Source organism: Physeter macrocephalus, chromosome 8 (assembly GCF_002837175.3).
Source record: "Physeter macrocephalus isolate SW-GA chromosome 8, ASM283717v5, whole genome shotgun sequence".
Lineage (NCBI taxonomy): Eukaryota > Metazoa > Chordata > Mammalia > Artiodactyla > Physeteridae > Physeter > Physeter macrocephalus.
The window spans coordinates 18,848,943-18,876,465 of NC_041221.1; positions in this window are offsets into that span (position 1 = coordinate 18,848,943).

A 27,523-nucleotide genomic window follows, 5' to 3' on the forward strand; every position below is an offset into this window, starting at 1 on the left:
CAGGCGAACCGGGTTCGCGCCCCGGTCTGGGAGGATCCCACATGCCGCGGAGCGGCTGGGCCCGTGAGCCATGGCCGCTGGGCCTGAGCGTCCGGAGCCTGTGCTCCGCAATGGCAGAGGGAGGCCCGCATACCACAAAAAAAAAAAAAAAAAAAAAAACCAACGAGTGAGATTTAAAATATGTTCAATTCCTTTGTTGTCCTTAGAATCTGTTCTAATGAAGATAAAAGTCTGGTGTTAGTGTTGAAAAGTTCTTTTCTCTGGGAGGTTATGTTGTTAGTCTAAAGCATTATTGAGTTTATATGTTTTCATTTGTTTTACTTTTAAGGATAGTTTTTTTTCTCCTCTTTTTGCTTTAAAAATTTGTCAAATGTTATACATTTACATGATTTACATAACAAAGCTGTATAAAGGGGAATACTCAGAGGAGCCTCACATGTACACCAACCCCTTCCAGCCAAGCCCCTATCTTCTAGCTTATCCTCCCAATGCTTCTTTATGCAAATATCCACATATACTGTATTTCCCTATCTTCCACAATTGTTAGCAATCTCTACACTATACTCAGTTCTTGTATTCTGATCTTTCACTTCGTAAATGTCAGAGTGGAGAAGTTAATGATCAAGAGTTAGGACCAGACAGCCTTGGCTTGAGCCCTGCTTTACTGTTTACAAGCTGTGATAGCCAATCCCTCTGTGCCTGTTTCCTTCTTTGAAAAATGGGGATGATGATGGTACCTATCTCTCGGGGCTGTTTTGATTATTAAGTGAGTTAATTGTTGAAAGTGTTCAGAACAAGGTCTTGCATATAGTGAATACTCAGTATTATAAGCCAGTATTACCCTAAAACAGTGGTTATCAATCAGGGAGGGAGGGGAGCAGTTTTTCCCTTGAGGGGACGCTTGGCAACATCTGGAGACAATTTTGGTGTCACAGCTGGGGTAGGGGTGCTACCCTAGTGGGATGCTGTCAACATCCTACAATGCACACGACAGACCCCCCCCCAACCAACAACAAATTATGCAGTCAAAAATATCGATTGTGCTGATATTTGAATGATAACAAATCATTTTTACAAAATATGAAAGTGAATGAAAAATAATAATTCTAAAAGCTATTTGTAGAATTGTTTGTTTTTATAATTTTAACTCACTAAAAATAATTACCCAATAAAACCATAATGATTCCCTCTTCCTGACTCATGTGTTTATCTATATTAAACAGGATAATTTAACCCCCTTCCACCTGAACATAGTCATTGATAGCGCCCTTGTGTCCCTCAGACTGCACTGACATGAGAATGTTATTCTGAGCATTTCCTCCAATAAACATATGACTCATTTAGAAAATATTTCCTCTTAGTAGAAAAGTAACTTTGAACACAGGCTGGTTGCACAGAATTCTCTTCAGTATTGGAGGGAGAAGTATGTGTGGAACAAAGAACAGGGAATGTAACATTTTCTTTTGTTCACAAAGTTATGGTCATATTTTCATGACTCCAATTACTTAGCAAAAAAAGCCAGCAATTAAAATATGAGGTCATGATTTTATTCCATGGAAATAGGCAGGAAAACAATAATGTCACACACAACATATTCTATTGTTTATTATTTTAAAACATTTATTTCAACTTCAAGGTTTTCTTTAGTCACTTTTTCTACATATCCTGAGCATTAGAAAATTATATATTTTTTAAGGGAAAAAAATTGATAAGCCTATAGAAGACTTATTTCTTTAAAGTGTTTAGGATTAATAAAATAGGCAGAGACAATCTGAGTGTTGGTGTAAAAATACTAGAATTCAAATTTCAGGGTGCATTAAGACTCTTTTGAAGATCTAAAACCACTATGGGATTCAGTCCTGACATTAGCTGGGAAAGAACTATCATTTCAGTGTTAGAGTCCAGAAAGCTGCGTGTATGCTATTGAAAGAGCTACGATTTTGGAACAAGGTCTGGGCTCAAGAATCAGGCTTTCTAGATTCCAGCTGTGTGGACTTGAGTCTTATGTAAACTGCTTTGAGCTTGGATCACTTCATATGTAATATGGAAAATTCTCTACCAAATCTTTCTCCATAGGATTCAATAACTTGAGCCGAACATCTAGCTGAGAAACGCACATACAGTCGGTGCTCAGATAGATGCTAGTCTCTTTCCTACAGCAAAACTACAACATGCCATAATTATGGCTTATGATACAGTGATTCAAGTATCTTCTATCCCATCTGGAGTATCCCCAAATCAACAGAAGGATGACCCAACCACTGATAAGTGAGATAAGGGACATGGCCCAATCTCTGATAAGTGCACAAGTGCACAGAGTTTCATGAGAATTTCACCCTTCACCAATCTCTGATAAGTGCACAAGTGCACAGAGTTTCATGAGAATTTCACCCTTCACCATGGTTAATTGAAATCTGAAGTGAAGTGTCATGCCTGAGCATAAACAGTATAGGGGTTAGAAATGCTATTCCTTAAATTCTTGTTTTGATGTTGTAAAATTCTGCAGAATGACCTTGTTGTATCTTTAAAATCTCTAATGCTCTATGAGGGTAAAACAACCCCCCACCATGTCAAGAAACAGAGACCATGCCTTCCTTAAATCTTTGTCCCACACTCTGTGGAACAACATTCTTTACAAGGCAGCACTCTACACACTGAGGGGCAGGAATGGGATAGACAAATGAGCAGATGATGAAAAATGCTGGACTTGAGTATGGAATCTTGGGGACCCTACGGAGGTCAAGAGGAACGAAGGTGGACCTGACTGCCTGCCCTGAAGGGATCACACAGCAAGGGGAGGTGAAAGGTATTGTCCAGAGAGGTGAGAACAACTCTGGAACCAGATGCTGAATCTGATTCATACTGTCCAGCTTTTGACAGGAGGAACAGGTACAAGGACGTAGGAAATGAGATCACCGTCATGATCTAAATGGCTTTCTTGTGCCAAATTGGACACAGAGTATATTTTGGTTAGGAAAAGTATGAAAACAGTGGGAAGTGATCTTTTCTATATTTGGACCAAGAAGTTATAAAATGGATTGTAGAGTAATTAAAATCTCAGAATGGAAAATAAATTCAATGGGACCTTATACAGCTGTCATACCTTTTTAAAAATAAAATTTGTTTATTTGTTTGTAACTCCCTACTTTTGTTTACCCTGGAGACTCTTATTTTCTCTATTTTGGAACATGAATTTAAGTACTTAAATATGCAAGAGAATATATCCTTAAACATCCACAGATATTTCAATAGGACTTACGTTCACTGTAGAAACAAACCACTGCTAATTAGGAAACTCTTTCTTCACTGTATCAGTGGTCTGGTCTACTCCATCAAGAGCCCGTGGGCTAACCATATCTCATCAACTGGGAGGATATCCCAGCAGAGCCATGTGAAGAAGACCGGGTCATTACCTTCAAATGAAGAGATGACAACATTTCTTCATAAAGGAGAAAAATAGTGTCTCAAATACTCTTCTGTTTTCTGGTGCCTATGGTCCCATATCCATTCCCAAAGACAGAAAATGGTGCATCACCAGCTATGGAGAGATGATCTTGTGTGCCTGTATCTAGTCTGTGTCACTGGTGCCACGTGTTTGTATTATTTTTTTCTGTGGCTTTCATTTTGTGCACTGCTTTGTCCTTGGGTATCTTCTTCCTGTTCTGTTTCTCAACTGGGTTCTGGGTTCTTGGTGGGAAGTAAAAAGGTCTCATCTTTCTCTATAATCCCCAGGGGATGTCTGGTTAATGGTTTTCAAAACCTACATGTTTAGTAGAACATTTTACCTTACTAATTCAAAATAAATTCCTACGCAAGGTAGTTAATTCCACTTTCCAATTAATGGACACATTATTGTTTTAGTGAGGTCAGTAGATAAAAGTGTTATTCAAGCCACATTTTTCTGGGTACCTGTGCAGCCTGCTGCCCTATACATACTAAGTGCTCTATAAATATTTGCTGACTTGATTTGATCTACTGGTAAATATATATTCAAGACTAGAATAATTTTTATTCACTAATGTGAACACAGGCTTCATTTTGGAAATAAATGCAGAGAAAAATGAAAATAAACATGAAGTAGACAGATCTTAACCAGGGATGTTAAAGTACACAGTAAGTAGTAACCTGCTGTCCTCATCTTTGCTATGACATTTCTCTGGAGGTCAGGGGGAACTCACATAAAGGAATAATATTAGCCTTCCATCCAGATCAAGGTTCTGAACAAAATAGTAAAGACTTGGAATCTAGGCATTGTGCCAACACTGCTGGATGAGTTTCAACTTTCTTACAAAAACTGCACACAGAGGAAGGTAGCAAATAACTCAATGCCTCTCTTAAAATCTGAACTCAGCTGCTCAGTCCAGAGTTCTAATAAGTGCCTCAAATATGCTCATGTACAAGGGAGAATTCACGTATCATCTCAGTAATTCGCTCTACAAGGCCAGGCACTGCATGTGAGCTAGACACATATTAGTTACTACTTTGAACTGCACTGTAGGGAAGATTAGTTCTCAAAGTCTTGAATCTGCACACAAGGGCTCATTGGCTAACACAGAAAGATCACACTTCACAGGTGACTACTGCCAGGGAAGATGTTGTTTCACTCATTAGTACCAGGTATTTTGCTATTTTAAGTACTAAATGTCCAAAATAGCTTTTTCTTTGGAAATTAGGGTCATGTTAATCAGCACAATTAATGTTGGTAATGGTCTCTCATTAACATTGCCTCTGTTGAAAAAGTACCATTAACCACATCACATGGTTTCACCATCTCCACATTACTCTCACTTTTCAGACCTCCCTCTGGCAGCCTCTCATAAGTTGTCAACAATGACTCACTTACTCCCTTCTTTCTGTAACATGATCTCCCTCCCTTTGGTCATCTTCTGTTTCCTCTTTTTCTATCCAGTACAGTGTAGCCAGGTCAATACTTGGAACTACTTCATTGACTTACTTTGTACAAATACTGTCGTGGAAATGCACAGCACCTTGAAGAGTGTGTATGTCAAATGTAAGCTAAGGAAATTAATGTTATTCAAGGCATGGGAATTGGAAATATTTTGGTGACATGTTCCACTCTAGTATGAACAGAGAATGAGAATTCTCTAGCTTGTACCCATAGATATGGTGCCTGAAGCTTCATCCTTAAAAAGACATATGCCCAGCTATTGGGCCAAATAATTTTTTATTCCTTTGTGCCAATTCTGAAGATAATAGAAAGTTGCTTCCAGAATATAGTTTCATCAACTGTGAAATTTACTGTGAGTAAACCTTTTCTGCAAGTAATTTTTCATGGTCAGAGAACTTCAAAAAGTAAAGAGCTGGGTTCATCATGCTTATGGAATATTTTGCATCAATTGTTTTGGCTTTGAGTTCTTCATAGACTGATAGTGACGTTGTATGGGAGCAGCCAACCCTCATCAAACTTTTGGGAAGATACCCGAATGAGACCTGTCAATGAGAATCTAAGAGTTAGCAGAACAAATTGGCTTAGGGCATCTCACTGCTCCATCATGGCCCAGAAGGAGTAGGGAAGCTTCATAGAGACAACACCTCTTAGGATGGACCTTGAAGGATGAATAGGATTGAGTTAATCAGAAATGGTTAGTAAAAGCATCTAGATAGAGGGAAAGAAACAAGGGCAGACTGACTTAGAGTCAGCAGTGTATTCAAGAACTCACAGGTGGTAAGGTTGGAAGTGTAAGTTGGGTCCCAGATTGTGGAAAGCCATGATTATTGGATGCCTTGTGTTATATTTTGCACTGTATTAATGTACTTGTGCCTGCATTGATGTCTATGCTGGACATGTATTTTTTGTGGAAGGTGCAGCTCTGTTTGTGCAAAGCAGCTCAGGAGTGTGTTAAGAGCTCCGGTCTGGCTACATTCTATAGGATGTGTGGGGAGGAAGGAGATGATTAAAGCAGAGAGATCTCATGTGGAGGAAGGAAGGACGGAGGACAGGAGTAAGTTGGGCTTTTCAGACAACATGTATGTGAGGCTACCAAGAGAAGGGTTAAAATGTGACAGTAGTCATTATGAACAGATTGTGTATGCCTCTCTCCACCATTCATATGCTGAAATCCTAAGTCCCAATATGATGGTGTTTGGAGGTGGAGCCTTTGGGAGGTGATAAGGTTGTGAGGGTGGAATCCCCATGAATGGGATTAGTGCCCTTATAAAACGGGCCCCAGAGAGCTTCCTCACCCCTCTGCCATGTGAGGACACAGCAAGAAGACTGCTTTCTATGAACCAGCAAGTTGGTTCTCTCCAGAACCCCACCTTAATGGCACCCTGACCTCAGGCTTCCAGCCTCCAGAACTGTGAGAAACAAACTTCCATATTTTATAAGTTCTTCAGTCTTGGCTGTTCTGTTATAGCTGCCAAGACAGGCACAGACAGTATTTGTGGGGTGGCAGGACCTTGTAAGCTGACATGGTGCTGGATTTCCCCGTGGGTAACTGAGACCTGAGTTCTGGGCGGAGCTGTTACAGGAGGAATAGAAATGGCCCAACAGGGCTTTCCTGGTGGCACAGTGGTTAAGAATCCGCCTGGCAATGCAGGGGACACGGGTTTTCGATCCGTGGTCCGCAAAGATCACACGTGCTGTGGAGTAACTAAGCCTGAGCGCCACAATTACTGAAGCCCGCACGCTTAGAGCCCATGCTTCGCAACAAGAGAAGCCACTGCAATGAGAAGCCCGTGCACCACAAAGAAGAGTAGCCCCCACTCACTGCAACTAGAGAAAGCCCACGCAGCAAGGAAGACCCAACACAGCCAAAAATAAATAAATAAATAAATGAATAAACGAATGAATAAAAAGAAATGACCCAACAAATACTGTAACAGAGGAATAAACAGAGATTGAACTTAAAATAAATGATAACAGATAAAGAACATGTACTTTTAAGTCTGGGAAATGGGAAAATGAGGATAGAGAAACAGAAGTATCTAGAGTGGAAATCGATTTGGTGAGAGAAAATAGGAAATGAGAATTTAGGGCAGTCCCACTTCCACCTACCGATGATGAATGGTAACATCTGGCTGACCTTTCCCTTTGATGCTCACCTGATGAGCTCAACCATGTGTTTTCTTGGTCAAAATTCAGAGTAGATCTGGTGTGGATGAAGCCTGGTGTCTTTGAAACCTTGGTGTCCTCCAAGAGAGACGGAGCTGTGTACAAACAGAAAAGTGACAGAACGACTGGGACCTGAGGTCTGAGCATCAGTGACGGGCAGGAAGGCAGGGAGGGAGGGACAGAAATCAGAAGCAGAAGCAGAAGAGGAGGGTCAGCCCTGCCCACCCCTGGGTGGCTCCTGACAGCCAAGAATAGTGGCAGCTGGGAGTCAAAGGGATTTGGCTGCACCCTGCCAGTAGAAAGTTGTGTTTGTGTGCATGTGTGTGTGCTTGTGTGTTCAAACTATCCTGTGAGATAGTTTGAACTGTTCACCACAGTTCACCAGCCCACTGTTCACCACAAGACTAATTCTTTTAAATATTTATTTTTTGCACATTACTAAGTTATGCTTTCAGCAGAAGCTGCAACAAACCACCTACCCATAAAGGGTAACCAATCTTAGCCAGAGCAGTCGCATATGCCTGGATTCTCTGGTGTCCACTCACTACTGAGATGAGAAAGGGCTTCCTCCTGATCTTGCAGGGTGGACATTCAGCCAAATGGAAGGCCTGGCTGACAACTGTCCTCCATGTTTTCATTTCAACAGGCTGGGTACCCAAAGTAGGGGGCATAAGGCAGAGAGGAGAGAATGTAGTAACACCTTGAGTTTTCAGAGAATTCTATGATAGCAAAACTCAAAGAAAAAGAGTGTCCACATCTTCAGGCAGCAAACAGGCTGGACTGTAGGTTTTTTTTTCATCTTCTTACTGAGTGAATAACCAGAGAGAGAGTTTCCAGCAGAGCGAATGAAGTAAAAACCATTTTGCAACATCAAGCCAGAAAATTTGGTCAGTTTACTTGGAGAAACTTGATAGAGGGAAGAAGTGGAGTTCACGGGACCCCTTGCCAGCAGGGCTCTCGGTTTGACTTGAAAGGCCTGTGCATATTTTCCAGCTAAAGGTGGGAGCCGGGCGGTCTTCAGTGAAGAACCTTGATGGGCACTGCACACCCTGCTCTCAGTCCCATCATTTCTCTTTCTAAAGCATCAATCTGGCCCCATAGGCCTCTGTGGGAGAAACCCCAACACATTCCCTTTGTCCAAGAGTGAAGTCCAAGTGAGCCTCTGCATACCCCACTGAGCCCCCTCTTTACCCCGCCAGCCTGCCTTGTCCTCTGACCAGCCGTGCGTGTCCAATGAGACGACCACGCAGAGATTCCCACGGTACAGTGCATGTGGCCAGCTCCTCCTCCCATGGCCTCCATCCCTCCCCTCACCTGGGTGGGGGCTGTAGCCACCCCAGTGATTCCCTGGGGTACCCGGTGGTCCCTGCCAGGACTGCCACCTTCCCCACCACAGCCATTCATGGACCTTTTGGTCACTTGGCCTTTGCAGGCCTCTGGGACCACTGGCACTGACATTTGTTGAGTTGTTTCTGAACTAAAGCTCTTGGCTGTTGGAGACATTCTGTGTGTGGACTCAGCCAAAGTTGCATTAGACTTAGAGTCATGGTGACCTGTCCTTCACCTGCCACCAGCTCTGCACAGGAGAGAGGTCATGCCATGAACCTGTGCCTTCAAAGGCCTTGTGTCCCTGCACGACCCCTATGGAGAGGGCCCAACCCCATCGGAGCCCCCCGGGCCTTCTCTGCACTGGTCACTGGTCGAGGATCCCCGCCAGTCCCGTCCTGGGGGGTGAGAATCCTCATCCCCTAGGGGCCTTGCATTCCTGAGCTCCCTCAGGGCAGGGCCACCTCGTACTCATCCTTCCATCCCCGGAGACAGGACGTGCTGGCAGGAAGCTGTTGAATGCATGGATGAGCATGGTCTGGGCTTCCTGGCAAGAGGAAGAGCTGAGGAAAGGGGTTTGTTAGGTACTGATCAGGGTCAAACCAATAGCAGTGGTGAAAAGAACTCGTAGCATTCACTGTTGGTGCTTTCAGTCTATTAGCTTATTTCATCCTCACCACAATTCTATGTGTCAGGGACTATTCTCCTCCCCATTTTACCAGAGAGGAAACCGCAGAGCACAGCTAGTGGGCAGCAGAGGGGAATTTGGACTCAGGCTCTCTGGCTCCAGATAAGGTCAAGTTGAATTTCACTTATCAATGTAAGAGAACCATCACCAAAAAGGATGTATGACCTCTTGACATAGAAGTTGTGGGATGTTAATTATTCTGAGTATAGTGTACAGGATGGCACGTTATACCTTTTGCTTTGCTTCCATTCACGTTTAGGTATTTAACCTGCCCGATGAGCATTAAATAAGCAGGTGGCAGGTACATTCTAGTAGACTGGGAAAACAGCTCAAAGTACATATGGTCTAACTCCATTTTGATTGTTTACTTAGTTCATAATAAAACAGATTGAAAGGAGAAAAGAAAAACATATAGAAATATTGTTCCAAAAATAGATGTGCTGTTGTTATTAGAATGTTCCCATGTGGGCCAAATGGAGGTCGGTGACAGAGGCCTTTCTAAGGACAGAGAAGAAATAAAATCAGACAGAGGAGAGGGAAAGCTGCGGAGTCTATTCAGCCGTGAAACCTAGATGAAGGAAGGCAATTTTCAGCAAAGATTCTGCTCCTTTCCTCCCTCCGGGTGTTTCCAAGGGTAACTCACATGTTAAACTTGCACCTTCTCATTCCTGCCTCTGGCTACCTCTTCCTGCTCAGTGAAACCCTTACAGTTACAGAATCCAATCTGACTGTTGTCTTTCAAGTGGCCAGCTACACTTTTGACATTTCTGAAAGGAAATAGGCAAGGTACCTGGCCTCATTCACTGGATTTTAGTGAAAATTGATGAAAGCCTGAGACAGAAGGAGTCCCTACGGAAGGCTTTCCAAGAACTAGAGTGGCCCATTGGTCTGCGATGTTGGAAAAGGGAGGGAGGTGAAAACACAGTGTAAAGTTTTTGATTTCAGTTTAACTCAGCCTTATGGAGACCAGGTCTGAGATGGGTGTAAAGCATGTGCTTTCCAGAAGCGGCCGATTTAAAATGAGGGCACACATCCTATTATACATTCCATTTATCAGTTTTCAGAGAAGCTGCAATTAGGCTTCAAAACATCACACTTTTTATTCTTTTATTTTTTTCTGATTGACAAGGCCATTCCGATGTCAGAGCTTTCCTCTGGTGGAATGAGCTGGATGATTGTGATCCGTTTTCAGTCTTGATATTATCATTAATTCCTCTTTCAAACTTAGATCCCTAAACCGGTGAGTTTATAATTGATGCTAATGGCGAACGGAGCAGCCCTTATTTGCTGGACCTGAGCCGGGGTGGCTGGGTTCAGGTTTGAATCCTGCTCTTATCAAATGGCCCCTCTGAATTTCCGTGAACGGAAGTCAGGCCTCAGGTTTCCTTCTAAGGCAGTCCTGAGGCAGACTCTCGGAAATCCGCAGTACAGAGTCAGGGGTGGGCATTTCGCCTTCAAAACCATTCATCTGCTATTTCAGTCTCACATCCTCTGTCCTCCCTGACCTTCAGGACTTTTTTCTACCCAGTAATGACTGTAAAACTCTGAGGAAAATGCCTTCTGCCTTAGCTGAGTTGCTGCAAGGCAGCTGTTCTTTGAAAGTAGAGTTTGGCCTGAGAACAGAAGCTTCTTATCCCCAAATAGTAGGTCTCCCACACACCTCTTCTGCTCCTGGACCTGCCCCCTCAGAGCAGGGGGCAGGATGGCAGGCCTGGTGGGGAGGCAGGCAGAGGCCTTCACCCCAGGATCTAGGAGTCCCCCATGAGCAGGTACTCAAACGCCCGAATCACCTCATTTCTGTTGTTGCCTGTTTGCTGTTTCTAATGTTGCTTTTTGTGAAGGTAGATTTGTTACCTCAAATTGACAGTAAATTTAGCCACTTCAGATGTAAAACATTGTCCGTGATCATTAATCTAGAAGTAATTAATGGGTTCAATAATGTTCTGAAAGCAACCTGCTTTATAATTATTATATTGCCCCTGTTTTCAATTATTAAATGGAAACATTGAATGATGCCAGAAACTGTGCTTCCCTGTGACTTTCACAGCATGGCTGCCCAAAGCTCCCTCATGCGGGGTCTGGCCGGCCCAAGGCCTGCATGCACACCCATTAAGAAAGGCATATTCCTGAGAGTATATACATTAGACGTACCTTCTTTTAATTGCTCAACCTCTACAAATGAGTTTTAAAGCCAACACTAAGACCCTATCCACTGTCAGAAACTGTATAAAGAAATGTCAAAACTGCAGTTCGCCAGAACAAGCCAGAAAAGGAAATTACTTGAGAAAAATGACATCCACAGGCCATTTCCAAAGCCATTTACTGTAAGAACAGTCTCCCGTGCATGTATTTTCGATGTCACGAAAAGAATATTCCGTTTTTATTGACATCTTTGTTTCACTAGATTTTCCAGACATCTACTCCTATCATTAATTCTATCAGTTTTCTTCCAAACCACTAGTAACACTCTCCTTATGTTTGCTGATGTTATTGTTACATGCAGTTTGCAGAATCAAGATTTTAGGATGGAGGTTGACAGATTCTTAAATAAAACTATTTCAGACTTTCTGTAATTCTGGACCCTGTGAGTCCTGGAGAATCAATTTATCCACTTTGACTCTTGGCAGGTGGGCACCCAGTGTCAGGAGAAGGGAAGTGGCAGGCTGGGGACCTCCCTGCTGGGAAGGTGGGCCCAGGGGGCTTAGAACCGGGTGTCCTGAGTCACAGGTGTGTTACCCAAGGGGCACAGAAGTGTGACAAGAACAGGTCCTATGGTGTGCATGTGTCTGTGTGGGTGTGTAGGTGTGTGTGAGTGTGGGGGGTATATGAGTGTGTGTGTATGTGAGTGTGTGCAGGTGTGGGTGTGTATGAGTGTGCATGGGTATATGAGTGTGTGCAGGTGTGTGTGTGTGTCTGTGTGAGTGTGGGGGGCGTGTGAGAGTGTGCAGGTGTGGGTGTTCATGAGTGTTGGGGGTATGTGAGTGCAGGTGTGTGTGCAAATGTGTATGTAAGTGTGTCTGTGAGTGTGGGTCGGTGTGAGTGTGCCCCAGAGTGTCTGTGTGAGAATGTGTATGTGAGTGTGTGCAAGTGTGTGTCCTCCACCCCTACAGAGAGGGGTGAAGGAAGGACAAGGGTAGGTAGCTTTTCATGGAGAGAAAACTCTGTGAGACCTGCTACAAAAACTGTGGGACAGCATCAGAGTTCTGGGCTGAATTGTGTCCCCCAATTCTTATGTTGAAGTCCTGACCCCCAGGACCTCAGAATGTGCCCTTATTTGGAGATGGAGCCTTTCCATAGATGATTAAGTTAGAATGAGGTCATCAGGATGGTCCCTTCCAACATGACTGATGCCTGGGGTCCTGACAAGAAGTGGACATATGGACACAGACGTACACACGGTAAGACCATGTGGAGAGATGTAAGGGCCTGTGGCCTCTCCAAGCCCAGGAGAGGGGCCTGGGACAGAACCTCCCCTCATGACCCTCAGAGAAAACCAGCTCTGCCGACACCCTGATCTCCAGACCTGGGAGATAATCCATTTCTGTTGTTTAAGCTGCCCAGTTTGTGGAACTTTGTTACAGAAGCCCTAGCAAATTCATACAGCCAGCTAAGGGGGTGCCTGCTACGAGATAAGAATAAAGATTAGGGAGGGAGAAATTGTAGAGGGCCTTGCCTTTCAATGTAACATGCAGCAGGCTTCACCTTATCCTACAAGGGTCAAAGGGCCGTTGAAAGATAGTCATCAGGGGTATGCATGCTCCAAGTTGCATTAAAAACTCTCCTGCAGCAACATACTGTTGGCCTTGGAAGGTGTATCTCTCAAGGCAGGTGGCCTTCAAGATTAGAGCACTAATCCTGGCAAATGGGAAGGAAGAGCAGATGACTTTCATGGAGGGGGAAGTTCAACAGGGGGTGCCTAGGTGTCTGGAGGTGGAGCTCAGCAGGTGGTAGAGCCACTGGGATAGAAAGAGGGAAAAGAAACAAGAAGGGAGGAGGAGGCCTGCAGGCCTTACGTTCTAGATGAAGATGTAGATTTCAGAGCTGCCACCGTTTGGGTGGTGTAAGGACATCACATGGGAGAGAGCTGACCAGGGACAAGGCTGGGGGTTTGGGGGGGCTGGCTAAGGGGGACCACCCCTGGGGAGGTGGACTGAAAGCAGAGAGAGACAAGTGTGGCCGGGGGACTGAAGGAACAGTCACTCAACACGCCAAAAAGCATGTTAATGACGTTCTGCTCTAAAAGTTTCCCAGGGACATCGGCCTCGTGTGTCCACCTATTTATACAAAAGTCAAGTAACAAATGTGAAATCTGCATTAAAGTACAGAAGATGATTCCATTCTTTTCACGCTCTTCATGTGATAGTTTCACATCAGTACAGATGGATTAGGAGGGTCTTCCCAGTAATCAAGTTTCCAAATCTACTTTTTCTCACTTCCATATTATTTAGAATCTGTCTCATGGTTATGGCTTTATGTATTCCGGCAAATATATAAACCATTGTACAGGCTCAGGGGAGATTCATTTACAGATTCTGACAGGGGTTTGGAAATTCATATGAGAGAGACATAAATATTTCTATGTAGGTAATGGTTAAATGGATGGGTGCCTTTTAATTATTATAATAAACATTTTTGAAGTAATTGTTTTTTTCTATAAAAAAGTAGATACATGAATAACTATTGCAAAATAGTGATATTTGAATATGGATCTAAGTAAATAAATTGTTAAAATCAAATTTTATATGCTATTCTAACCATGCAAGTCCTATGGAAGATGTGATGATATGAAATGATATGATATAGGATATGATTGTTTCAACAATTTTCTTAGTTTCATTTTTATTTCCTTTAAAGCTGACATTCCAAACCTTGGCAACAAAAGGGTACTTCTGAAAATAAACCTGTCTGATCCTACCCTACCTTATTGAGTCAGAACCATTGGGGCAGTGGGGCTGGGCATCTCTGTTTTTAATTAGCTCTCTTAGATCACTTCTATTTACCCCAATGCTTGATAACATTGTCTTTTAGAGGTTAAAAGATGGCCTGTGAGAATAGCTAAGTAATGATGTCATAGCTTCTGTACAGCCTGCCACCCATTACCGAAGGATACACATGCATTACTTTATCCCAAATCTCAGTCGCTCACAGTGTATGCTCCTAGGAAGTTTGCAAATCCTCAGGACGCTGTCCTACCAACATACCTGCTGCAGGCTTGGGCGTATGCCTCCCTGGGGGATCCCTCCACCCTGGGCCACCCCTTCTACTCTGAGTGCTTCCCTGACTCTCTGTGTCTCTATAGAACCACCACTCACTCAGACACTGAACCCACAAAGCCTAGTCTGACTAGCTCTCAGCTACTCCCTAGAATACAGTCATTGGCAAATATTCTCCCTGCCAGAGTATGTCTATTAGGTATTTTGTTAATTCCAGGCACAAATCTCATGCCATTTTTATTCTCTCTTGAATTTTATGTGCAGTCTCTTATCATATATCTAGCAAAGGGTAGGAAGAAACTGAAGAGTCAGAACTAATCAGGCCTTCCTCACTCCCGGGCGATTAGGAAAGCAGCCACTGCTCCAGTGGGACACTCAGAGATGCAAGGTTATCCTGAATCCTGTCGTTGGCATTTACACATGATGCAGGTGCAAACTTCCTCTCTTCTGATTAATGCAAAGTATATTTGGAAAGAGTTCTCTCTGAAGCTTCCCAAGGCACCAGGGCAATCGATGCCCCTCTGTCCCAGGTGCTGAACAAGCACTTGGAACTTGCGCAGAGGACTCGGTCTCCAGGGCAGCTGGGACAGTGAGAAGTACCTCAGGCTTCTCTCTCCACCTCCATCCGGCTGTGTGTGCGATATTCCTGCCATGGACCTGAAAGCATGGCCGTGTCTACTGCTGAATGGTATAGTGAAACCCTTTGCAACAGTTTACCCTATCTTGATGTGAAACTGAAGATAATTTTGGACATAAAGACAATGTAGACAAAAGTTTTCCATTACAGAGAAAGAAGTCAAATTATTCAAAAGCATTAGAAAATGTTTCCCACCAATAGCAGAAGAGAACCCCATGGAACACTCTTGGGAGGAGTTTGTGGGCGTAACTCTGGGTGATGGATGGAGAAACCTAGCACAAGCTGATGTGGTCAGAAGGGAAGAGATTGGTCCCTGGGTCCCAGGGATTCAGCCAGGCCTGCTGTGGGGTCAGGACAAGTGGCCCAGGATGTGTGTATCTCAAGGACATCCTCTCGGGTCTCTGGGCTTTCAGCACGTGGCTGGATTCGATCTCTGCCTCCTTCACCTCTGAAAATACCACTGCCCACACCCGACATGTACCTGTGCTGGAGGAGACTAACCTCTGCTTGATTCTTGTTTGGAAACCCTGAGAGAAGCACCCAGCTTCCCAGTATGGCTTTGAGGATTATAACTGGTGCAGCTCAGGTCAGGTGTCCACACCTGGACCACTTTCTGCAGGTGACGAGTGGGGTTCTGCAGGTCCTGGAGATTCCCAGATCAGCCAGTGGAGGAGAGGAAGGGTTCCCGGGAGATGACGCCTTTGACAGACTCTAAATGGTCATTGAAGAAAACCTGCATGATTGTCAGTGAGTCACAAAGCCATCAACTCATATTAGGTGATGAGGCTGTTTACAAATCTCTACAATCCACTGGTGAGTCCACCCAAAATCAGTTTAAGCCTGAAACTATTTAATTCCTTATCTGATTAAGGCTATTAGATGTGTAAAAGGAATTAGACTACAATGAAAAAATATTTAGAGCTCCTCAATATCTTTTCTTTCCTTTTTCCTATCATGCCCTTACCATGACTATGCTAATGATGTTATAGGTAATTAACCCACTTATCTTTAATTTTCTTGGCCACAGTCAAGAGGAACATATATCTTCAGCGGGTTTACATCCTGAGGAGCTATTGAATATAATAGCACTAAGCTAAGTAAGTTCACACGTAATCAGACATTGGATCAGATCAGCCGCCCTGTGCAACACACCTTAGACCCATTTTATAGATGGAGATGCTGAGTCTCAGGGTTACTTGGTTAGGTCACCTGGCGGAGCACCTGCACAGGGCCCAGTGCTCAGCTACTACGCACTTCAATCTACGTTTCTTACCCCGTCTCATTCCAGGCTGGCTATCTCTATGCAGCTCTCCAGGACCTTTGTCCGTTCCTGCCCAAGTCAGCGCTTGCCAGGCATCCTAGCCTCTGGGGATGAGAAGGACCCATCCTGGAGGTCAGTACCACAGCAGCCTGGTCCCAAGGATCTCCCAGGTCAAGGGGCACCAGACGGCAATCCAGAGTCAAGGCTGAGCAGGAAAGGCAGCAACTCAGAACAGGGCCTCAGGACAGCTGGAGCCAGGGTGGGTCTGATCACACAGAGATAATCAACTTTACCTAAGTCATAAGGGTGGGAACCTAGTCCTGTAGAACTGCAGCCTTATGGGAAGACGAAGAGATGTCTCTCTCTCTGTATGTAATGCAAGCAAGAAGCCAGTCGTCTGCAACCCAGGAACAGAGGCTCACCAGAACCCCACCACGCTGGAACCCTGAGAGATACATTTCTGCTCTCTAAGCCACTCATTCCATTTTGTTATGGCAGCCTGAGTAGACTAACACAATCTCCTTGCCCTGAGCATCAAAGTCTCTGCTCTAGAGTTTTCCAGACTTTCCTAGATTTTTCTAGAAGAGCAAAGCTGCCCACCTGCATCCCCTGTCATTTTTGTCACTTGTAGGATGACACCCAGCAGTGCCCTTCTTCCAAGCTTGCAATGCTTCACACCTGCCCCTTCGGGAAAACACCAGTTAGAGCATTTTAGTTTAAATCATTAGCTTATGTGCTCTATTTATCGAATTTGGAAAGTAGCTTTGCTTCTGAAAAATCATATTAATGTTGTGTTTTGTTTTTAATTAAGGCTGTCACAGAGATTGCCACAAATAGGTAATCTCACACTGCTATGCGGCCCCCAGCAAATTATCGCGCATGTCAGTTGCCTCGGTGCTGACATTCTTTCCCGGGAACCACACGGTGATTATCACAGGTGCTGATGATCATAATGAGAAATGAATTTTTCTTTATCTTCATGGAAAATCATATTAGGTGTAACTGGATAAAACCAAGAATAAACAATCAATCATCCCCAGTTTAAGCTCATTTTTACACCTAGATGGTTAGAGAGTGGGGATGGCATTTACCCTGCATCTCATATCAGAGCATCCTGCAGTGGGTTCCATGGTGATCACAGGGCTGGTCAAAACAGGAAGGTTACCCTTGAAAGTATATACCTGAGGCAGCAGAACTGAAAATAGCATTCAGGGGACCTCATTTAAAAACAAATATTCTATTGGGCGTATTTTCTCTAAGTAAGACAAATTCCGTTCATCTAATCCCTATTAATGTGCACAGAGCTAATACTTAGTGACACTGGGTGTGTGTGACACAGAGAAAACGTCCCATGCTGTTGGCAGAACCATGGGATAGTGAACGGATGCTTGTGGGTCACACCAGAGTCCACCCTCTCTCTCCTGTGACCCTAAAGGACGGGGAAGCATAACCTCCCATCTGCACAGCAGATCAGGAATAACTCCTAGAAACATGGACATATGAGGGTCTGTGCACAACAAAGTTTGCCTACACCCAGAGCAGGCTGGGAATCCTGTACAGAATATCACTGGGAGGATTTCTCCACCACTAGGAGCCCTGATCTGAGGAACGTTCATCTGCAGTGACTTTTTTTTTTTTTTTTAAATCAAATAGGCAGCTTGAGAAATCTAGGATGTAGGAGCTGGAAGGACACAAGTAGATGGTTTTAACCTAATATCCACATTTCTGCTGACAAAATCTTAGGCTCGGAGGGGTCGACTATTTGTCATGTGGCCGTGGAGGTGGTTACTGTAGGAGCGTATCTTCAGATGCTCTTTGCACTGTCACGGACGCCTGGAGGAAGTGCAGGTCCAACAGCTGTGTGTTTCTGAGTGGCAAAGACATAAAAACTGTATTTTCTACAATTCAGTGTCAACTCCCTTCACATAGACATTTAATCTAGTCCCTTTCATGTAATTAAGCATTATTGAGTCCATTCAGGTTTCCAACAAATCAGGTTAGGAAACAAGAATCCCTTGTCCCCACTGTCCCTGTTCCAAGGGAACTTGCTGTGTGTCCTCCAGTGAGGAGGGGACAGCAGGACCGGCCCCAGTTGTCCCTCTTCTTCTGCTGGCCACTGTCTCACAGGGCATCCCTCCCTGCCACGGGCTTTCCATCTCGGAGTTCCAGCTTCATGGACGTTGAATAATTGTCACCTTTCTGCGAAGTTCTGAGCCCTGGATGGAGGACGTCACCCGTGGTCAACATCCCAAACCTGGAAGACAGGCTCTGTTAACACATTCTTTGTGCTGTTGAGAAGAGAGTTTGACTGACTTGCCTAAAGTCACACAGAGGAAGGAGAGGATGGAGCTGAGGTTCAAAGCCCACCCCGAACTATGAAATTACCTGGTTTCCTAGCCCAGCCTCTGTCAGTCCCCTCTCAGACCTGGTCTGCACGGCCAGCAGATCTCAGTCACGTTCTCACTCTTTTGAGGGCGGAGGACTTCTCAGGGACTCCCTCTGGGCGGCTGAAAGGAGAGTCAGACTTTGCCTTGGATCTTTCTGACCTGAATCAACTGGCTGGTCTGCTTCTCCCACGACTCCCCTTCCACGCGGGCATCGGGATGTATGTGTAAGTGTGTGGCTGGGAGTCCTACCCTGAGCTACAGGAAGCAAGTATGAGTTGCCCTTGCTCCTAGGTCTCTACCCCTCCATACCCACCTGGACTCCAGTCACCCTTCTCTCTGCACTCTTCACAGGGAAAAATCCTTCTCAAAGACCTTCACCAGGAATTCACTTTATTACTCTCTGCTCTTGACACTTGAAAAGTGTTGATATATTTGCTTAGAACAGAGAAGGCTTGAATCTCCCCTCCTTGTTGTAGGATGAACTGATAATAAAATCATCATAAAGTTTTAAAAGCTTCCAAACTCTACTTCTTAAGACTTCTGGATTCTTGAATTTTTAGATCTTATTTTTATTTATTTATTTTTTTTTGCGGTACGCGGGCCTCTCACTGTTGTGGCCTCTCCCGTTGCGGAGCAGAGGCTCCGGGCGCGCAGGCTCAGCGGCCATGGCTCACGGGCCTAGCCGCTCTGCGGCATGTGGGATCTTCCCGGACCGGGGCACGAACCCGTGTCCCCTGCATCGGCAGGCGATTCTCAACCACTGCGCCACCAGGGAAGGCCTTTAGATCTTATTTTTAAGTTTTTTTAGAATTAAAAAAAAAAAAACAGAAACTTATCTCCCCCAAATTACTGTTCTTGCAATGGGAAGGATGGGCTTTAAAGGAAGTGTCTCTGAACATAGGCATAACACTCATTTACATAAATCCTAGCAATATTTTTTTGGATCTGTCTCCTAAGGCAAAAGAAAAAAAAGCAAAAATAAACAAATGGGACCTAGTTAAATTTAAAAGCTTTTGCACAGCATAGGAAACCATTGACAAAAGACAACATATCGAATGGGAGAAAATATTTGCAAGTGCTATGACTGATAAGGGATTAGTATCCAACATACATAAATAGTTCATAAAACTCATATCAAACAAACAACCTGATTAAAAAATGGACAGAAGACCTGAAAGGACGTTTTTTTAAAAGAAGACATACAGAGGGCTAATAAGCACATGAAAAGATGCTCAACATTGCTAATTATTAGAGAAATGTAAATCAAAACTGCAATGAGGTATCACCTCACACCACTCAGAATGGCCATCATCAAAAAGTCGACAAAAAACAAATGTTGGAGAGGATGTGGCGAAAAGGAAAACCTGTACACTGTTCGTGGGAATGTAAATAGGTGCAGCCACTGTGGAAGATAGTATGGAGGTTCCTCAAAAAACTATCCTGCTTTCCCAGGACAGCATGTCATTTTCTATAAAAGCATAAGAACCTTGCAAGTATGCTTACATTTCTCCCCTCCCATCTCCAGTGAACTTGCCACACCTATTACTTTTGCATATTATAAACTACTCTATAAATTTTCATTATTGTCAAGAGATTAAATAATAAAAAATCATATATTTATCCGTGTAGTGACCATTTCCAATTCTTTCATTCTTTGCATTGATCTTTATCATTCTCTTCTGCCTGAGGTTCTTCCTTTAATATTTTTGTTGTGTGTACCTTTGGTGAGAATTTTGTTCAGCTTTTGTACATCTGAAAATATCACTATTTCACTTTGCTTTTGAAAGATATTTTTGCTGGGTATAGAATTCTCGGTGGACAGCCCCCCACCCAGCCAACACCTTAAAGGTGTCCCACTGTCTGAAAAGATACTGTCTGTAACTTGCATTGTTTTCAACAGGAAATCTGTCATTCTTATCCTTGTTTCTGTGTAGTTAGCATTATCATTTTTCTTTTAGTTGCTTTTAAGATGTCCTTTATTGTCACTTTTTGCTAGACACCCTCTAAATGGTCCTGAGTGAGTCCCATATCCTGGCATCCATGTCATATGTCATCCTTTTCCTTGACCTGTTTCCTCACTTCTAATGAATAAAATATCTCAGAAGTGATGGTATAGTTTCTCAGTCTGCTCAAGATGCTATAATGAAATATCAGAAACTGATATTAATTTCTCAGTCCTGGAGGCTGGGAGTCCAGGATCAGGGCCCCTGAATTGTCATGTGAGGGCTCTCTTCCATGCCATGGACTCCTCATTGTATCCTTACACTATGGAAAGGGCAAGGGTTAGGGAGCTCTCTCAGGCCCCTCTGTACCAGGGCACTAATCCCATTCATGAGGGCTCCACCTTCATGACCTTGGCAACTCCCAAAGGCCCCATGTCCTAATAGCACTCACATTGGGTATTAGGATTTCAACATATGGACTTTGGAGAGAGACATTCAGACCATAGCAGATCTCATTTCTGAGATTAAATTACAAAAGGCTATGGCTTCTGTCTGTGTCTCTCTTTCACTTTGATGGAAGCCAACTTTGTGTTATGAGCTACCTTATGGAAAGGTCCAAGAGGCAAGTAAGTGATGTTTTCAGCCAGTTGTTACTGAGGACCTGAAGTCTGACAACAGCCACTGCATGGATAAGTTTAGAATCAATTTCTCTCCCAGTCTATCTTCAAAGTCCTGATCAACACCGCAGTTACAGTCTTGTTAGAGACAGAGCCAGAAGCAGCCAGATAAATCTTGAGATTATAATACATGGTCAAAGTCACTAAGTGTTGGGGTGATTTGATACACAGCATAGATAACTAATATATAGGTTTTGAGCAATTTGATTAGGATGAGACTTGATGTGCTTTTTTTCATGTCTCTTCTACTTGGGATTCATTATACTTCTGTGGTTTATAGTTTTTATCAAACTTTTAAACTGTATGGCTACTATTCTTCAAACATTTTTCCTGCCTTTCTCTTTTTTGCTGACTTCAATTATAAACTTATTGGTCTCTTTGAAATTTTTCCATATCTGATAATGTTCTGTTCATTTTTCAAATCTTTTCTTTTTGTTATTCTTCCAGGTGTCTCATTTTAAATAGTTTCTACTGTAATATATCACTAGCATTTTCTTTTGCAATGTCTAGTGTCCCATTAATTGCACTCAGAATACTTTTCATCTGAGATGTTGCAGTTTTTGTCTTTATATATTCAACTTCAGTGGGTTTTTTAAAATATTTTCTGTGCCTCAAGTTAACATTTAGTACATATGGAATACCATTATAATAATTGTTTTAATGTTTGTCTGCTAATTCCAATATCTATGTCAGTTCTGGGTTAATTTACACAAATTTTTCTCCCTATCATAGATCATATTTTTCTGAATGCTTGTTGAGTATTTTTTTTTTAAATACTGGTCTTTGTGAACTTCACTCTGTAGGATTTTGGATAATTTTGTACCCTGGTAAGTATTGTTGAGCTTGTTCTACTATGCAGTTAAATTGACTGGAAACAGTTTATATCTTCGGGTTTTGCTTTAAAAATTTACTTGGTGGATCCAAGCTATCTTTTGTCAAGAGCTTATAATTCCCCATTGCTGAGTGCCCTCCCAAATACCTCATGAATGATGAATTTTCCACTCTGGCTGGCAGAGTCAAGCCCAGGTCTCAGCTGTTTGTGAGGGCTGAGTTCTATTTTCCTTTGCTCTTTTTGGGGGGTTCTTTCCCTGTTCTTGGTTTCCTCATACAAATCCACTGTTATGTGGTCTGCTGAGTACTCAGAGGAGACTGCACATCTCCAGAGCACTTCCTCCATCACTCTGCACTGCAAACTCTACCCATTCTGTTCTTTCTGAACTACTAGATCTGTCTTCTAGAGGTGATTTGTTAAAGGTCAAAAAGCAGAATTTTACTCACCATATAATACTTATTCCTTGAACCTGTACTTCTGTTAAGCAAGGCAAATTTTTTTTTTTTTTTGGTTGTTAAAAGAGGAAAAGTATCTTGGGGAATGAAAGGAGACAGCCCTTCTCATATGAGACTAGGATTACAGAGACCCCAGCCTCTTGTAAGGCCTCATGTTGCAGAAGTTGCACCTTCTTAGTTGACTTGTTATTATTTCCAGCAACAAAATAAGACATCTTTAATTTTTTCCTACCTTACAGAAAGGCTGAGACAGTGCAAGTTTAAATTTTTGAAAAGTATGTGCTATCTGGAAGTCCTTTGTGATCTGGCCAAACCACCTAAGGCTCCATGGACAGTCCAGCTTTCATCTGTTTCATATGAGGCAGCAAAGAGAAGTTACTGGGACATTTACTGAAATTTTGTTGTTGGGCTCTAAGATGTATTGAAGATAGTTTAGATTTGTTAAAGAATTATATAAATTTGATTATTTGTCAAAAATATAGGAAATATAAGTATGAAATTTATGGTGCATATATATAATCTGTGACATATGTATATATATATTTTATACTAAAATATATATATATGTTACCATTCTGTTTTGTTAAGATTTATGCAAATTCTACTCTATTTAGTAACTTGAAACTTCCCCACTAGCAGATGAAGTCATTCTCATAGTAGATTCTGCTTTTCTTATCTTTACTCCAAATATTTTTATTTTTACAATTTTTCTAAGTTTAAAAATATTTTGAAGTATATATTACAAAAAAATTAAAAGTATACATAAAACCTCGATAAGACATTGATCTTTATTATATTAACCTTTTCCAAACTGTAAGGTTCAGCCGCCCCATCTATCAATGTCTAACTTAATAGATCCAATCACCAGTTCTAAGTTTATTTTAATTAGAACTTTTAGCTGGGTTGCTGCATTAACACATTTGTTCTTTGTTTAAATATTCCCTAAATGATGAAACTCTCAAGGTATTTCTTAAGAGTATGGAGACTAAATTGCTTTAATGGATATTGTATAACAGAAAAATAGTAAATCATAAGGGAAACTTAGGAGACACTTTGAAGATTATTTTATACAAATATTTGGGAAACTCATGTGAAATATGATACTATCTCATGGATCTGACAGTCATAACTTAGACTTATTCTATACAATTACAGTTCAACTGGTCTCAACAAAACTTCAGGTGTATCTTAACCATCTCACTGTCAAAGGGGATGGGCTTAGATTTCCTAAATTGTTTGCACCAAGCCAAGCCAGAGGATGGGAGACATCAAACAATTTTAATCACTAGGATCATATGAGTGAAGCCTTAAAAACCTCATTTATTTATTTCTCTCTAAAGCAGAAGGGCACTATCTGGGCATGATAAAGCATATACCAGCCCCGTGTCTATTCTCTCCGAGGGTGAGACCAGGGGAAGCCTCTCCAGAGGGCCAGCCAGGCATTGCCAGGATCTCAGAACATCTCTTTGGGTTCCCACTGGTCTCTCCCATGCAAAGCATCACAACTGTGTTATTCTCACATTGATCTGGACAATAAACTTTCAAGTTTACATTCAAGTGCACAATTCAAATCATCTCCCCCAAACATAAATGCATCCCAGTCTGTTATCTTGCCAATAACCAACTCATGGGTTCTAGTCTGACCCTCAGTGACATACACTCCTTAGCCACATAATAGTAAAGTTGCTTTTTTGTAAAATAAATAAAACAGAATCACTAAGCAGTGTGTGTCCAAAGGCTCTGATAAGGGCTCTGTGTGTTAGGTCTGTGTGTCAGGATGGCGTGCACTGGCCCTCCCACCCCACTGCTGTTTGGAGGGCTTACACCTGACTCTGGCTTCTGGGAGGGCTTGCAGTCACTTTAGAAACCAGGAAAACATATGTCCACAGAGTTGTCAGGGGGCTTTCAGAGCATCTTTAGCTGGAGAGTCATGTTAACAGATAGGAAAATGTTAAAGACCAGAATTCTCCCAGTGCCACATATTGGAGAGAAAAATCCATTTTAGGATAATGTTTTTTACCCCATGTCCAATGGCTTTCTTAATATCATCCATTCTGTGAAGCCTTAAAAACCTCATTTATTTATTTCTCTCTAAAGCAGAAGGGCACTATCTGGGCATGATAAAGCATATACCAGCCCCGTGTCTATTCTCTCCGAGGGTGAGACCAGGGGAAGCCTCTCCAGAGGGCCAGCCAGGCATTGCCAGGATCTCAGAACATCTCTTTGGGTTCCCACTGGTCTCTCCCATGCAAAGCATCACAACTGTGTTATTCTCACATTGATCTGGACAATAAACTTTCAAGTTTACATTCAAGTGCACAATTCAAATCATCTCCCCCAAACATAAATGCATCCCAGTCTGTTATCTTGCCAATAACCAACTCATGGGTTCTAGTCTGACCCTCAGTGACATACACTCCTTAGCCACATAATAGTAAAGTTGCTTTTTTGTAAAATAAATAAAACAGAATCACTAAGCAGTGTGTGTCCAAAGGCTCTGATAAGGGCTCTGTGTGTTAGGTCTGTGTGTCAGGATGGCGTGCACTGGCCCTCCCACCCCACTGCTGTTTGGAGGGCTTACACCTGACTCTGGCTTCTGGGAGGGCTTGCAGTCACTTTAGAAACCAGGAAAACATATGTCCACAGAGTTGTCAGGGGGCTTTCAGAGCATCTTTAGCTGGAGAGTCATGTTAACAGATAGGGAAATGTTAAAGACCAGAATTCTCCCAGTGCCACATATTGGAGAGAAAATCCATTTTAGGATAATGTTTTTTACCCCATGTCCAATGGCTTTCTTAATATCATCCATTCTGTCACTTTGTATTTGAAACACTTTAAGCTAATGTTATAATTAGGGACAAAATTGTCTATTTCCCCAAATAGAAGATGTAAACTTGTAGTTTGTTTCTAGAAAATAATGTCATAAATGGTTTGAGGTTCAATTTTTGAAATAAACAATGAAATCCTTTTCTAATCTTGAGTTTCAGAATTTCATTGATGAAATCATTATAAATTAAATAATGAGTCCTCTATTATGTTTCAAACAACTTGGAGGAAGGGACAGATTCTGGAGAAATCTCTGTGTCCTGTGATGTTCCTAGAGCCAGGCCCATACGTAGTAGGAGCTCAGTAAACACTTGGCCACAGCACTGAATATGAAGCTTTTGAACACTGGTTTGTTTGATTGACTGTTTCCCCTTATGGCGTATTCTAATTCATGTTCTAATGAGCCAGGTTATTGATAGAATTACCTAGTCATCCTCAAGATGGAATCCTACAAAAGTTATGAAATGACATATTAGATAAACATTTCATAGTGCCCCAAATCTCCTCCCTCCCTCCCTCCTTTCCTCCTTCCCTCTCACCCTCCTTCCTTCTTTCCTTCCCTACGAATAGGGGAAGTGAGGGAAGATGTAGCCTGCAGATTCCTCTATTTACATAAATTTTTCTGTTGAGTCTTCTTGGAAGGGCTGAACAGTGCCTTGTGCTGCCAAGCTATTTCACTTTTACCATAAAGCCCAATTTCCTAAATACTTCTCATTTGTCTTTCTCTTGCCATTCATGGGTTCTTGGTTCCAAGAATGAATGCTCTGTACAGTCTAGGTTCTCATCCTCATTAACAACTCAGCTGATTTTGTAACTTTTCGAGCTTTCTGGTACATGCGAACTTCTTTGAAGTTTACACATTTTATATTTTGTTTTGGAATTTGTTGTTTGATTTAGTAGAGGAAAAAAAATTAGCCTGGATTTAAGTAAGAAAGGTCACTCTCTCATTATGATTGAGTCAGTTTGTTTCTGTGATAGTTAAAGCATGAGAAGACTTGCACAAAAACTCTCATTCATAAAATATTTTGTAGTAGGTATCAAGTAATGAAAGAAGGCAAGTCGATCAATCAATCAATCAATATTCTTAAATGTTTTTCATTGGACACTGGGATATGTGCTCTAGTGTGAAGTATGTTGGGCCTGGTGTTTAACAACGTACAGTATAACTGTCTTTGTCTACAAAGGCCATGATCTTCTGAGGGAGGAAGCCATCCTACCTTCTGTGTCATGTCCTTACAGGGAATCACCTTCACAGTTTCTGCCTCATCTCAGCTCCAACACAAATGCTGTCTAATCTCACAGACCTTCTGTAGTGATTCCAGGTCCCAAATTAAAATCAACAGAGAAATGAAATATTTAGGTATTTTCCATATGACACAGAACCTTCAGATATTCCACTGTTCACAGAGGAAAGCAGCTTTTTTGTTTGTTTTTTTGAAAGTTTAATCGAAAGACATGAAACAATCTATATAAGGATGTGAAATTTAAAAATCACAAATGTTAACATTTTTTCCATAATTATACCAGTCTGAGTGTTTTGAAAAACTTGTCATAATGTAAGATGAAATAAAACTAGATATTTTTCTGACTCTGTGAAAATTATCAAGCTAGCTGTGCATGAGTACATAAATCAACCCTTTAACTCTCTGTCAATACCCAGGTGTCTCAATCTTGGCAGGACTGATGTTTTGGGCTGCATTATTCCGTGCTTGTTGCTGTCCTTGTGTTGTGAGAAGTTTATCAGCATGCCTGGCCTCTACCCACTAGATGCTAGTAGATTCCCTCATCTCAGTCACGATAATCAAAAATGTCTCCAGTCATTGCCAAATGCTCCCTGAGGCAAAATCAACCTTGACTGAGGACAACTGATCTATGTAATGGGGTATAACACCTCAAATATACACACAATTCCAATATTAATTTAGGAGGTACATGATTATAACTTTGTGTCTCGAGTTAAATGGACAAAAATTCATTCAGTTGATTTTTTTCCCCTTTTCAAGGGGTTCCTTTAACTTGGAGCAGGCATAATAAGAGTTCACCCTGATCTATCAATCAATCTCCCTTGCAGTGGGTTCCTTTACAATGCCCATGGGGCTAACAGATGGAGGTATCTCCATAGCACCCTTGAATGTTTAGACCAAAGCAGGAGGACACCACACATTCGACATCAAGGCCAGAAACACAGGGAGAGACTTGTAAG